This window comes from Poecilia mexicana, unplaced genomic scaffold (genome assembly GCF_051168715.1).
Source record: "Poecilia mexicana isolate PSO_F unplaced genomic scaffold, ASM5116871v1 scaffold_10, whole genome shotgun sequence".
Taxonomy (NCBI): domain Eukaryota; kingdom Metazoa; phylum Chordata; class Actinopteri; order Cyprinodontiformes; family Poeciliidae; genus Poecilia; species Poecilia mexicana.
The window spans coordinates 32,821,600-32,835,314 of record NW_028263379.1 but is presented as its reverse complement, the minus strand read 5'-3'; positions in this window follow the sequence as shown (position 1 = coordinate 32,835,314).

The window sequence follows — 13,715 nt, the reverse complement described above, 5'->3', positions numbered from 1 at the left end:
TTGTTCAATGCACAACTAGTCTCTCCCTGGAATTATTTTAAATTATTTAAAATAGTAGTACAGCGCTGTCAACCTCCAGTTCTCAAGATGTGGGGTTCAGCAACTTTTAGCCGTGTCCCTGATTCAACACACCTGAATCAAATGGCTGAATCACCTCCTCCCTATGAAGTCAGATCCTCCAGAGTCCTGCTAATGAACTAATTATTTGATCCAGCTGCGTTGAAGCAGATACACGTGTAAAAAGTGTCAGAACAATGGTCCTCCAGGACTGGAGTTTGACACTTGCATTGTAGTGCATCAACTTACTTTCCCTCGTTTGGTAACAGATCCTCGTTTGGTAACAGATCCATTTGTCACTTCATCACTTAAACTCACTCAGGCCTTAAAATATGTACCTATTTTAAGGCCTGAGTGAGTTTAAGTGTTTCTGCAAAACATATCTGTCTTGCAGAAAGTGTTTCTTTAAACTGATTACAGGTATCGGCTGCTCATCCGTTATCCACTGTGATGTGTCCATGCCTCTCATGTGGCTGAGAAAACAAGAACTCTCAACCATTACTCAACACCTTCCAGTGACATCAGATCACCTCAGTATTTGCATTTTAACTCGGGGCTCCAGAGCCTGCATGCCTTTTCTGACTTCCTCTGAGTTTTCTCCAGCATCGTCAAAGTATTATACTTCCTTCTGTCTGTGTTTTTATCATTATCATTAAACATGTGACGGAGGAGCCGTCATGAGCCGGGACTTAATTATGAGTCCATGTCAACATGCAAGCACGCCTGCACACACATACACAATCGCTAACTTACTTCTGTTACAGCTTAAACTAAAGTGGTTCATCGTGGGTGTACACGCGGTATTCCTGCTTCAGTTAGCATACCCATCATAACCCGTTTTCAGTTCCAAACATTTTCCCGGTTTTGTTTTCAAGTAGGGTTATTTCCGGATTGTGGCGCGCCAGGAGAGAGTCAGGTGATGTCATCAGAACGTACTGAGTGTTTTCTATTAAATTGAGTATTGTATTTTTGATTACAAGTTTATTTATTTATTTTTCTTATTATTATTATTTTGTATCCTTTAAGAGTTAATTTGAGATAGAAGTAATTGTTTAGTTGGTTTGCTTGTTTGGTCTTTCTGTGAGCGGAGCCTGTGGCTTTAAAAGCAGGGCTCTGCGCCATAGTAAGTCAGTCTGTGGCTAGACTTCTGAGAAGTCACATGGAAGGTGATGGACTCTTACATGGAAGGTACTTCTGTTTGTCTGTTTTTAAACCTGCCTTGGACGTCCTTGTATATCAGGGGTGTCCAAACTTTTTGCAAAGGGGGCAAAATTGGTGTGCTAAAAATGTAAGAGGGCCGACCTTGGCGGATGTTCTTTACATAGAACAGCAATATATTTAAACAAATTTCAGCAAGCCATTCTGTGTTTTACTTTTTTATTTTAATTTCAGTGATCTTAAGCATTTCTTTTAGTTCATTTGAAACATGAACTATTCATATGCAATTGAATATTCACTTAACTTCACTTTAACACTAACTTTTTTCTAACGATATTTACAGAATTTTTAAATAAAATAACAGAAAAATGAGCAAGTAATAGTCATATTAACAAGTGCAGGGTTCATTTGAAAAGATGACATATTAGTAAATGTTGATTAGATTTTTAAAAGTGTATTATTCTGGAGTGAAAACTGAAAACTTGTCTGAATTTATGACTTATTTTGATATTAAAAAACAAAAACAATTATTCAGAGACTTATTGTAAATGACAAATGACTTGTCTGCATTAATGCGATACTGAGATCTGGACTGCAGCACATAGGCCAGGTCTGGTTCAAAGGCAGTGGTATTGATGCGCAAGATGTCTCGTAAGTGAGAGTCCGTTATTTAAGTTCACAACCGAGAATGTCTTCTCACACAAATACGTCGACAAGGGTTGGAACCCGTCCCGTATTTGACTGTTAAATGTAGTGTCCCGTATTGAACCGAAACGGGACGCGATTTGTTTCGTATTCTACAAATGTGTATGTGTAATAACAAAGAAATGGTCCCCGAGTACTTTATATAGTAAGCTGCCCCAGTCATTGTTTCACTCACAGTGTTGCGATATAGCGTCCAACTGCTGCACTCCCCCCTGGCTTTAAATATATAGGGACTGGTCCCTTGAAGAGACGTGTGGTCAGGGTAGGCAGGTGAGAAATAGCCTCACCTGTCATCATGGAAGAATAGTAATAAAATCATTTATATTGCCATTTTCACCCTGTGGTTTGTACTATAAAGTATCTATTTTTTACTTAGCTTAACCAATTCTGATTATTTTTTCTTCAAAAATCGCTGGATTTTCGCATTTTCCCATTCAAATGCTCAGAAGCGAAGTCGGTGAGGCAGCAGCGAGCTGAGCCTCACCTGGGATTGCGCAACCTCTCGCTAACTGCACTGGCTGCCATTCTATGGGAGCAAGTTCGTCCTTCTGTACGCCGGCAATGAAATGGCTAAAAAACATTTAATATATGGACTGATTTTCCATAATTTAGCTTATGTATATAATGTAGTGTTTTTTTTGTCACTGTGTGTGTGTATCGTGTTTTGTGTGCGGAGGTGCGAACAGAAACGGTAGAGAACAGACTCGAGTTGAGGCAGGCAGTTCTCTTGCCTCATCGCGTTCATGATCCCAGATACTGTGACTCATGGGCGTAGGTTTGGGTAGGGACGGTAGGGACATGTCCCGACCAATATTCACGGGATATGAAAAAGTCCCGACCAATTTTTGCCATATTGGCTCAAAGAACGTGGATCTACAATCTTTGATTAGCAGCAACAGGCGGTGCGTGGAACGGAAGCTTCTTAGTTTGACATTTATTATGAGCCTCCGAGACTGTGTCGGAACGGTGCTGTCGGGGGCGTGGGGGGAGGGGAGTCAGTTGAATCGTCGGACGTTCTTTGATTAGCTGCAAAAGGCGGCGGCTAGCTGGGCACACGCGTCTCCGAGACCATGTCGCCACCAAAAAAGAAAAGGACAGACATTAGAAGTTATTTCGCTACGTCGGCTGTAAGTACAGTGAGTGGACCCATAAGTTAGATATCTATCACGCAACGCATTTGTTGTAAAGTCCGGTGTTTAGTAAGGTCAGCACTGAATGTAAGTGACAAACATTGCAATAATACAGAGAATTTTATTCATGTTTATTTTTTTTGTTAGTGCAATATATTATTTTATTTTATTATTGATTTCTTCTTATCTGCAATTGTGTTTGCTGTATCCAGAGGATATTTCTTTTGATCTTACTTGTAACGTTTGCTGAATTTTGTAAAGGAAAAAGTAAAGTGTTCTTGAACTGATCTGCTGAGTATGACTGTATCTGGTTGTATACACAAGATGTATGATATGGTTATGGTTGGGGGGAGGGGGTTATTAAGCCAATGTGGTTTCCCCCCCCCCTTCTCAAAAATGTTCGGTGCTCTTGGGCATTTCACTGTGCTGCCGGGGGGGGGGGGGGGTTGGGGGTGTCAAGGTCCCCACCAAAACTTAGACCGAACCTACGCCCTTGCTGTGACTCCACAACTGCAGAGTAAGACACAGTGAGCTAGCCATACAGTAAAGTACAGCGATATATTTGTTTTCTCCTCTCTTCCGACGTCAACATGAAAGACTACATTTCTACACTTAAACAGTTTTCTAAAGTGGATTTTCAATTGAAGCAGGAGATAATAAATAAAGGAAGAACAACACCAGAGCTGAAAGTTTTGCTTTGAGACAGTTTTATGATTCTTAAACGGAGTAGAAATAAAACATGCCGAGGATAGACTTGGCTTTGGATGAACGGATATTTTTGTGCAGAATTAGCGGTGCATGGATTTCATTGATAGGTAAAGTTAAGACAGCAATAAGATGTTTCTGTTTAGTTTTTTTTAATGAAATGTGCGTTTTGTGGGCTACAGTTTGTATGTCTAAATAATTCAGTAAAGTAGAAGCGGTAGCTAATCTACCACAGCAATTATTTATTAATAAAACATTAAGCTTAAAACGTACTACAGCAACATACTGAATATTATGTTCTGTGTGCAAATTTCTTGAATGTTTTTTTGGTGTTAAATCCTAAAACATGAAGTGGCATTGTTGTCAGTTGCTATGGTAACGAGTCTGCGTGCAGCGTGGAGAATACCTTTTCCCTTTGCTGTGGATCATAGCACGAAATTAATACCTAGATTTCAATGTTTCACTGAGTTAACGCGGCTATGGATGACACCGCACGTCACTGGTCCCTTGGTAACCTTAGTCGAAGCGCAGCGTGCGCACCACCCCTATGAGACTAGGACGACGCGTCCCTTATTTTGATTTCTGACAAGTTGAAACCCTAACGTCAACCCAAACAAGTTTAGCATTTACTTACCAAATGCTCGAATCTCTCGAAACCTGTCCTTATCCAGCTGTCGTAAAAGTTCGCGAGAGAAAGCTGCTGGTGCCGACCGCGGCTCTTTACATCACACTGCAGCTCAATGAGCTCCAGCTGCAAATGGTCTGAGTCACTCGGGCTGCTGCCCTCTAGTGGGTAAATGAGGAACAGCAGTTAGTGTGTAAGCTACACCCTATGCAGGTAACAGTACTGCTGCCCAGTGTATTAATTCTACGTGCGGGCCAGATGTTATTGATTTTATGACAGAGGCTGCGGGCCGGATGAAATTTGACCACGGGCCGCATTTGGCCCCAGGGCCGGACTTTGGACATGTCTGTTGTATATATTCTGCACCTGCCGTCTTTGTTCACTTGAAGAGCAACTAAATAAATGTCACTAAAGTGATCTCTGGCCTTAGGCAGTCATTTTTTGTTTGTCCAAGTCATAAGAGAACCCCGTCACAAAACACGATGCAATTCTTTAAAAAGACAACAAAAGAGTTGAGCTGACTGAGGAATTAGTCAGTTTCATAATGAAAAACCCAAACCAAACACCTCAGGATTCAGCTCCCTGAGCAGAGCTGCATCCCGGATCTCATCACTTTATATCAGCGGTGTCCATTCAGCAGCTGCAGCTCACTGAGAAAATGTCACCAGCAGAAACCCCTCAGGGGCTGGCAACATCAGCATGCACACGCACACACTTTTACACACCAGAATGTAAGGCAACATCCTCAGCCATGACAGCCAATGTGCATTGCTACACAGGCTGACTGATCCGGCTGCTACTGTCAGTGTGAGCTTGTTTGGGTGTACAATAGGTATGAGAGTCTATCAGTGACAAACAGCAAGAGTCTTGATAAGAATCAGGAAAAACCTCCAGTTCAAAACAGCTCATTACTTTTAGAGATGGTTTAGCCACAAAACGAGACGTATTGTGGAAATACAAAAAATACTGAGATTTTAAAGCACTGTGTGTAATTACACCCTGAGGGCTTCCTTAGCTCTTGCAGGGTTATTACAGCATGTGAGGATTAAGTTCTGTTAGGAGCCATGCTGCCGGATGCTCCCAGCAACAATAGCTGAGAGTCAGAAAAGAAAACAGTGATTTTGTAAAATGATAAAGTACCAGACAAGAGTAGACTTAAGAGTTCACCCTGTGCGATGAAAACCATGGTTACAGGAAATTAAAGCTTCTTTTGAGAAACTATTATTAATTACCATATGCGATATGTAACATGCCACACCAAGACGAGATGTTAGCATTAACTAAAGCCAATAGTCAGGGCTGAGGGGTTGAAGAGAAAACTGGTGGGATCTGAAAAAAATAGGAGTTTCCCTGGATTTCTGCATTTTCTGCTGTGAAGGACAAGAAAAATCAAAGGCTTTCAGTGACAAGCAAAAAGTAAAACACTAAATAGGCACCTTTGTGTTTTTATCAAGCTATAACAGGTTAGAGATTCCAGAGAGGGTTCTGGTCTGTGGGAGCTGCAACAATAACTGTTCTAATGAAACATTTAGAGAAGCAAAAGCAGTTCCTCCTCACAGACAGAAGTTCACAGGTTAGACTGAAGATAAAGGTCTAAAAAAATAGCCTCTAATATCATACACGCAGAACATCTGTTACGGCCCCCCCCTTCGTGAGGAGGAGGGGAGTCACACGACAACCACAAAAACTTGACAGAGTCCGAGTGAATGTTGTAAAAAGAAGGGATTTATTGATAACGAAAATCCCAGAAGGCTCACACAAACTGTGGGGGAGAAAGTGGCGGTTAGGTGGTGCCAAATCAAAGAAAATAATAAAACAAAACAGGGCCTAACTACCATCTGTGCTAAAGAAACAAAAGAAAACAAAAACCCTGCCTATCTAATCTAACAAAAGTTTCCACCAAAACTTTACATGGGTGGCACCCACCTACTTACCTAGTGTATCTAACAGAAAAAACACCTACGTGATGAAATGTACAGGGTACCCCAAACTTACCTCACCCTCTAACTCCCACCACAAACCTTCACACAAAGAGCAACAAGTCATGCGTCAGGTAACAAAGCCAGTTGTCCCCAGATCTCCCCAGCTGGGCTGCCTAAATAAGGCCTCCCTGGATGCTGATTGGCCCATGGTTGATGAGGATCAATCAGGGGAGATTGACACCAGCTTTCCCTAGTACCTGTGAAGAGACAAAGGGGGGGGGGGAAAGAGAAACAGCCTGGCAGGCATGTAACACGTCATACAGTCTCAGATATTAAATCAGTGATTCTTGAGAATAGGGACAAAACAGGTCCTATGGATAAAGCATGAAATTTGAATAAAATATACACAAAATATATTTTTTTCAAATATCTAACTAAACTAACCTGGGTCATGTGAGCACAACAATGTATATTTTTCTTTTTTTTGCTGAATATTTTTTTATTTTAAACATTGTAGTCGGTGGATGATGCCTGTAAAAGCCCTTGTCCAGGAGCAGAACTCAATACATTCTTATAGTTTAAAACAATTAAAGAAATACTAAAATTATATATTATGACAATTAAGTATAAGTAGTCATATAAATAATTATAAAAGTATCGATAAATTGAATTAAAAATAATTTTTAGATATTTTCCAACTCTGTTGAAATTTGTCCTTAGTTTTTGTCAACACCGTCAGAAATTAAAAGAATGTAAAAAAATCAGGCATTATTGGGGGGCACCAGAACTGCTGAGGACCCCATGACGTTGTCTTTTCTCTTCCTTTGCTAGGAGGGCTAGTTAGCTCCGGTTAGCTTAAGTTATTCTTTAGTTTTTTCTTCTGTTTTATTCCTAAGTTGTTTGTCACAACCATGATGTGTCAACTCCATAACTGACAATTTACAAAACTTTGATGAAATTTTGCGAAATAAAAGCTTAATTTTGGTATAATGTAAAGATTTCATGGACCTGACGAGCTATAATATGGCCTCCATCAGAATAACATCATATAAATTGAGGTAGTTTGGCATTTCGTCAACTCCGTCAGATGTCAACTCCGTCAAGAGTTTTTCTGACTCTTTCAGTGAAATTGTTGTCAAATCTCACTTAATTGTGCAACTAATTCATTTTAATGTATTTTACATGAATTGCATTACTTCACATGTACCAAGTTTTTCATTTTATTCACTAGTTTGTCACCACCTTCAGTTCTGTGTCAACTCCGTCATGCACTGTCAACTCCATCAGATGGACTTTTTCTTGTTTTTTGTTTTAAATAATATTTATTTTATTTCTTGAGAAGCATTTGTCTGTAAATTGAGTAAAAATATCACTAATGGGGTATTTTAAAAATCATTTTAGATTTATTTTTGTCAGATGGTGATGACAAAGTTCTGGGTCAGGTCGATTAAAAATGTAATTTTTTTTTAAAAAATTCGCAACTGGGAGCCTGTACCTTAGCATCTTCATATTTTCTAAACATTATTTGTCATATTTACATACATAAGGTTGAGAAATAATTTAAAAAAAATATGGGAAAATTAAAACCCATTTTGTCCCTATTCTCAAGAATCACTGAAATATCAGATGTCAACATGTCCAAGACAAATTCTGAGGCCAAATTCAAACATGTAAAAACAACTTTCATTTGTTCAGTCAGTGTTATTAGGAGTAAAACATAATTTTTTTTACACTCTTACCCTATTGGGGTTGGGAGGGGTGCTAGTGCCTATCTTCAGCTGTCAACGGGAGAGAGGCGGGGTACACCCTGGACAGGTTGCCAGTCCATCGCAGGACAACACATAGACACATAGACAGGACAACCACGCACACACATTCACAACTAAGGAAAATTTATACAGACCAACCTAACAGTCATCACTTTGGACTGCGGGAGGTAGCTGGAGTACCTGGAGAGAACCCACCATGGACAGGGAGAACACGCAAACTCCATGCAGAAAGACCCCAGGTCGTTGCAAGGCAACAGTGCTACCTACTTCACCACTCTGCAGCCCAGAGTAAAACAACCAATGCAAAATAAATGATAAAGAGATTGAAGCTGACAAAAACAATAGATTGACTACCTTGATGAAATAAATAAACTAACAAATTTTCTGTGTAATGGTTCAGAAAATGAAGCTACTAAAATATAATGTAAAATAAATCATAAAGCATGTAGTTGCTCAGAGCACATGCATATGTAGCCCGGGAAATACTTAGCCTCACAGGACACAATAACTGTGGTTCTTAATGTGCAGTATATTTTATTATCAGTTGGGACAGATTGAACAAAGCTGTCTTGCTACTTACTATTGTTCAAAAATCAAAACATAGGTGTACCAAACATTAGGTAACTATTCATGAAATGTGGCAGATCTCCAAAATAACAGGGAAAATACACAAAAAGAAAATACAATATAAGAAATAGAAATAGAAATACGGCAGTGGCCTCTGGCTGCACAAACAAAATACAGAGAGGTGCATTACACCACACTGATTTAGAGCGCAGGTACTTGTGATATGACTTATTTTATCAACACTTACATTTGAGAGTAATGTCTCAGTTCACTCTTAATGGTGGAGCACACGAATGATCGGACATTTTATTGTCACTTGTATGTGAGGGGCCGCCCTGCACCTCACATACAAGCCCCCTGAACCATCCGTTTCAGAAATACACCATCTCATTAAAATACTGACCTGCTTATCACATAAATGAGAATATACCGACATATTTCAACAAGCGATGTATATATTTACCGATTTTCTGCCAAAACTATCACCTGCAGATAAACCACATACAGTTCACGTCCAAGTTCATCACGTAGCATAGCAACACCGGAAGAGAACAAGATGCATTTCCTGCCCAGTCTTGGGAAACAGTAATCGCTTTGAAACACTGCTCTCTGGTGGTCAAAATGTGCAGCACCTGAGACCAACTACCTGAACATATTTAAATGTGAAAAACATACAGATAGGAAATAAAATTACATAACTGAAACAAAATCACTTAATAGCATTGCTACCGTAAGATAAAAGAAAACCAACACGTTGAAGCAGTACAATTATTTAACCAAAATTTACCACCCGGCTACACATAGAATTAGACTGAATAGATCTGCCCTTATGTATCGGGCATGTTGTCACCATTACCCAATCTAGGATTGTTTTCAATATTGGGACCAAGACAGATGTTAATATTGAACCCCCGCCTATTTCCTGATTTTTCAGTGGATCATGACTCCAAATTATTTGCCAAAAATTAACATACTGAGAGATTTTTTTTCATAGAACATATCTAGTCTATTCAAAAGAAATGAACCTTTAGAAGCTGAAATACCTGGACATAATCCTTCTCGACACACCATGTTGCTTCCCCCATCAGCATAGATTGATGCTGATGCTGTAGTGGTAAGATGGTTTCCATTATGTATATTTGAAGGTCTATTTAGTGTCATACCTGCTATTATAGGCAGTTAAAAGCTCTGTTTCTTGGGTTTCTGGCTACTGAAGGGCATTTGAGGTCCCTAAACCAGGAAGAAATGGATTGGATTGAATTTCTACCTACAAAGGTAGAAATAAAACTAAAGGTAGGCAGATGCTGATGTGACAGTTTAAAGTGGGACTCTGGAAAACCCCAACCACACATTACAAAATACATTCCCATCCAAAATATTGCAGTTAAACATTTTTTCAAAACATTTTTTGTGGAAATTCCAGCCTTCCTCACAACCTTTAAATTACAGTAAAACATCTTAGCACTGAATAAGACCCACAAAGAAGAAACTGTCTCTGTCTGTTGAACCACACTGAGCTACAGCTTCTGTCGTGAATGTTCCTGGAGTATGGCTATGTCGAGATGTCAGCGAGGATGAAGAATCAAGACAGGATAATCCATTCAGAGAAACCATCCAAATGGACAGAATCAAAGGCTTTAAATTCTCTTTAAGTCACAGCAGCAGCAGCCAAGGTGTCTCATTCCAGCCAGGTGGCTGCCAATTCCCACAGTGGTCAGACAGAGCGTCTTTAAAAAGCTGCAGGAGGCCGCTCAGCTGAGAGGCTGGGGGGCAGTATGGGGGAACACAAAGGCAGCAAAACTCATTTGTTTTTTAAATAAGATGTTTGAGGCTGACTTCAAGTGGCTGGATATGAAATGCTGTTCTCTCTCTCGCTGCAGATGTGGCTCCGTATTGCTGGCCTGCTGCCATGCCTGTGAATACTACAACTCAATGGGGTACCAATGGAGACAAACAAAGGAAACAGTGCCTCCCACTATATTACTTGTGTGCATCTGTAGGCATTTTTATTTTCCTGTCCAAATCAGCAAAGACATGTGGGATTTTTCTAATGGAATCAGATGCAGCTCATTCTCCACAGATAGTGGATCTGTGCAGGACTCCGTAGATTATCTGCTCTCTAAAGGGGCAGAATCATATGTTTTCAAGGCACATAGTGCAGTTTTACAGCACAGTCAAGTAATTATGTTATATTCAGTTGTTATAAAAATGCCATATGTATCAAATACGCCTTACAAGAAATGTGACTGATATTTAACGCCATGAAATTGGGCCTCTGTCTCTTTAAGGAGCTCCTGCTCTTTCTGAAACTCCACCTTTAGGAAGTCATTGCAACATGGCTCCTCTATTAACCCTTTAACAACATTTTTACCAGCGTTTCACTGGTTGCCATGGGAGATTAAAGGATTACTCAAACATGAAAGGATCAAAGCAACTTGATTTTACATAAAAATACCCCTTAAAATCTAATAATTCATAAACAACAAACATTTTCCTTCAGCTAGCAAAAAGTCTATATTCACTGTGTTAAAACTAAATATCTTAGGCAGTTCAGTTTGATAGGACAAATCCCATTCTCATTTTTTTAGGACTTTGCTGTTCTTTTGCCGCTTTATAACCGCTTTGTCTGGATGTTTGGACGACCCTAAAATAAAATGTACTTCATTATTTACCTGTGCCAAATAAAGTGCAAGTTACGTAGGGAATACTGTTATGGAGACATTAAAAAGTTCCCAGAAAAGCCATAACAAATACAGTAAATCACAGTAAGATTATTCCTGGGTTTTTTTTTAGGTGCTGATTTCATTGTTTTACCTGCAATTGTTTGACAAATGTTCTGCAAAATTATAGCTTTGCTTTAGTTGCGTTTTATCTGACAATACCAGCCAGATATAAAGAAAAGGATATGCATTTAATCTGAATAAATCTCACTTCTTTTGTCCAGTCTGGAAGATTGTAAACAACAAGTTCCCACAGATAGATCTCTGATCCAACTCTGGGGAAAAAACGAAATTCCACTCAACAAAGTCACAAACCATCAAAGAACAAACAGAAAATGAGACAAACACACAGAGAAGAACTGGGAGGGTGAGAGAATGAAGAGGATGGGACGGAGATGGTGACAAAGAGAGATGCTCTCCAATAAGATTTTTTTCCCCGATTTTTTTAGCTGGAAGTGGGTCACAAAGGGCTGGAGGTGAAAACTGTGACAACAGCACTCTGTTTGCATCCTTATTTTTAGCAGAGGAAGAAGTTTTGTGAAATTAGTTTCTGGGAAGAGAGAGCAAAATGCAGCCAAGCTAAGTGCAGCAAGAAAGAAAAAAGGAAGAATTAAAGTATAATAGGAGAGAAAGTCACAGTGCAGACATTATGTAAATGAAAGAGTTTGGGTCTGTGAAATGACTTGAATGAATAATAGTTTGCTCAAGCCCAGAGCGCTCCCATGTCTTCCGTCGCTCTTCTCCCTAGAATTATTAAATGTGTTTAGCTTCAGCTTTGTGAAAGTGTGGGCCGAAAAAGCTTTTCACAACCTGGATGTTTAGTATTTCTGAAACCTTATATTACTGAGGAGGTAATCATAAGCAGACAAGAAAACAGCCCCTGCGGCTGCACATTTTAAATTAGAAGCCAGTTTTCTATAGAATCTTCATTAACTTGGAGACAATTCGACTCAGAGGTTAGTCGGGATCAGATGTGTAGGTGTTTAACTACCGGCAGGAAGTTTCTTGGCAAAGGAAAAAGTCTCAATAAGACGAAGAGAAATATGAAATCTTTATGACCTGTTAATTCATTTTGAAACTCTGTCATTCAGATTCCATCTGACTGAAACCAGATTCAAGCAGAGAATCAGAGACTGGATCTCTTTGGTTAGTCAAAAGAAAGTCCACCCAGTGAAGTGGTTTGTAGAAAAACGTCCGCTTAATAATGAACACAAATTTTACCTCATCTAACAGGCTGACCAGGAGATGCTCAAAGTTACTGAAAAACATGGAGGGTTAATAAGCTTGGTAAACAGATATGTTGCATCCAGTCCTGATCTGAAATATTGACCTCTACCAACATGAGGCATTCTGATTGGTCACATTTAGGACAGTTTGTTTCAGAGAGTAAAACAAAACAAAAAACAAACAAACTTTGTTTTCTTATGATGATGACATTATGATGTATTTTACCATAATTATAGTCAACTTACTGACATTAAATGACCAAATTATTCAATGATGACATCTTAGGAAAAAAATATTGATATCAATATCAATATTGGTATCTGTGATACTAGCGCCACATTTACTTGATATAAGACCAAGATAAAAAATCCCAGTATTCCACACCCCTGGTATACCACCTGCCGGCTATAACTGTGTTTTTTTTAAGAACCTCGCAGCAAACACACAGAGACACTGATAAAATGTGTCTCCAAAACTACATTTTTTGAATTCAGTTTTCAAATACTAAATTGAAAAGTGTTTTGGGTTGTACCTGCCACGTTTTGTTGTCACATTGCAAATCAAACATTCTGGTCTCACTGAGTAGCATTGCAAATTCAGTTCCGTTTGTTGTCTTTGTTGCAGGTATGGAATGCATTTTAACTGATTAACCACGGCTGTAGCAACAGGAACCCCAAAAATGTTGGTAGCTATAAATATCTGTTTGAGTGGCATGTCAAAGTGACACCTGCAGAGGGCGAACAGTGTGGGCCATCAAATGGAAAACAAAGAGGCAGCAGTAGAACAGTGACATGTAAAAAGGCTGAATCGTGAATGTAAATGATTGTGTTTACCATGCATGTGTCTCCCCTGCTTGTTATCCTCTGACAAATGTATTGAGTGGTGAGCGGATGACATTCACTGCCTCCAGTAATCAATGGCTGGCTCTGGCGTTGCCACTGGAATAGACTATTATAGATCACTTGCATATTCCTGAATATAAACTGACAAACCTGAAATCTGAGTCTTGTGTGTCCCCACATCTCTACTGTGTAAGCCAACGTAATTCAACAAAGAGTAATCCTTCATGGTGGACAAGCCAAAGCTAAACCTTTCTTTGGTTTAATTCAGAACTGTTTAATTAAAGTGAT